The sequence below is a fragment of the Macrobrachium nipponense genome, chromosome 11 (assembly GCF_015104395.2).
Source record: "Macrobrachium nipponense isolate FS-2020 chromosome 11, ASM1510439v2, whole genome shotgun sequence".
Lineage (NCBI taxonomy): Eukaryota > Metazoa > Arthropoda > Malacostraca > Decapoda > Palaemonidae > Macrobrachium > Macrobrachium nipponense.
This window is the reverse complement of record NC_061087.1, coordinates 95,841,017-95,843,348: the sequence shown is the minus strand read 5'-3', so window position 1 is coordinate 95,843,348 and position 2,332 is coordinate 95,841,017.

Genomic DNA, 2,332 nt, shown 5'->3' with positions numbered 1-2,332 from the left:
ACAAATACCATAACTCAAAAACAAGGAAGGACAAATACCAGTCCTTAGAATCACTCAGGATTCCCTAAAACTAAGAAACTAAGTCCTAAGGAAGAAAGGGGAAATAATAGTTATCAATAATTGACTTGTTTGGATCCAACAACTTTGCTGGCCAGACCAAAAACACTACCCTAATACTAATCCAAAGAGAGAAGGAAGGCAGAGTAAATAAAACAAGAAAACTATTATAAATCCTACCTATTAACACAAAGCTAAACACGCAAGGTCTTGTCTATAATAGACTCACTAGGTGACGTTATGTAGTCACAACACAAATATGACAAAATATATATGTATATGATTAAATAATGCAAATGATATATATATAGTTGTTCTCACATCAGTGGATGCATCAAAGGAGAGACAAAACTAGGACCGTGATCCACTCACCAAATCAGCTATCAGGGCAGGTCCTGAACGCCAGTGTAATACCATAAAGGGAAGGCGATCCCAAACGAAAATCAGAGACACTGTCTTACCTGGCGTTAGCCTCCCTACAGGCCATCTCACGAGCTAGCAAGCTCCCAAAACCACAGCAGCTGACTGGAGATGAAAGTGCCGGAAGAAAGCGACGGAATCAATTCCCTGGGAATTCCTCCTCGTCAGGGAAAGGCAGGACTGGCTAAAGTCGCAGGAGACAGGAGCACCTGCGAGTCTCGACTCGAAGTACACAAGCCGCAGGTCGAGGCAGGAGACACTCGAGTCGCAGGTGACTAGAGAACCTGTAGATAAAAAACAAAGGCGAGGATCCAAAGCGTAATCCAAAGAAACGTCGTCCAAATAAACTGCCAAATAATCGTCATCCAAAATCCAAATCAGTATGCTGCTCAAGGTATGATATCAGGGGAGTGCTCTAGCCCGAACTGAACTCTGTCCGAGCACCAACGTCCAGACATCACTCTTATAAAAAAAGAAAAACAATCGTTAAAACGATAGTTCGGTAATATAAACAAACGGGGAGGAGGCGCCTAACCACACTGAGAAACGTAAAATTTAAGCACTTTACGCTAAACACTTAAAATGACCAGACAACGGACACTTAAATTTCAAAAATAATATAAACAAATGCTCATACAAAACAAAGGCTATTCTGCCACAAAATGATTCTTAAAAACTAGTAATCAAACCTAGAAAAACAAGGCTGATCTAAATTCATAAAAGGCAAATAAAAATAATCTAATCTTTTCTAGTAGTAATGATAGTAAAAACTTTACAGATAGCAGTTAATATAAACGATTCTAAGTCGCCATCACGCCTGGCACATAGCGTTATAGGGTTACTGAGATTATATTTGTATATCTGGTTAATGCCTCACTAACGTTTACGTTATGAATCCAGGTTCTCCCACGAGATAACATGCTACACACAGCCATGGACGAGCTGTATAACGCCAGTGGTCTTAACAGTCGTGTTTGCAGCCTTTGTGGAGGTTTATTTGCTAATTACGATTATCTACACTTAGGTAAGTGTTTGTCGAGGTCATTGTGTTTATCTATACGTTTGGAATAACTGTTCTAACATATTGTTGTGCTCTTTAATCCATGTATTATATACTTATCTATGTCAACGTTTGTAGGGGTGGCGGCAGCAAACAAAGGCAATTCTGTTGAGCATATATCGGAAAGGCTTCAAACACGATTGACAAGACCACTGGTGTTATATACAGCTCGTCCATGGCTGTGAGGCACGTTACCTCGTGGGAGAACCAGGACTCATAACGTAAACGATAGTTTTACAGACATTAACCGGATATACAGTTACAATCATTGATATTAACTGCTATCTGTAAAGTTATTACTATCACCACATTATAAATGTTGATAAACGAACCCGTCAAGACTTAAATTAATGTCACCCAATGTCACCTGTCCCTATCACCTTTTCAATGTCTTTCAGTTATTATGAGATTGTTCTGAGGGATGTTTTTTGGAAGGAAAAATAATACTCAGATGACAGTATTTCATACGTCATTACATTTTCCAAATGTTTACAATTATTTTATTACAAAAAATAAAAACGTGACTATGTAAAAAACTAATGAATAGGAGATATCGAAAGTGGTGGGTTTCTTGAATAGCTTGGAGGGGAACACCAACATGGTGTGTTGGACGTTACCGCTGAAGCCACGAATAATAGCAGAGTGAGTGAGCAAGCGTGAGCAGGAGGGCAGGGGGTGGTGGTGAGAGGTGGGAGGGGGGAGATAGTTAGCTGAGACGTGACCGATCTGACCAGGTCTAAAGACTGTCCCCAAATAATTTGAGACTAAATATGTTATACAGTTTTGCAACACCTA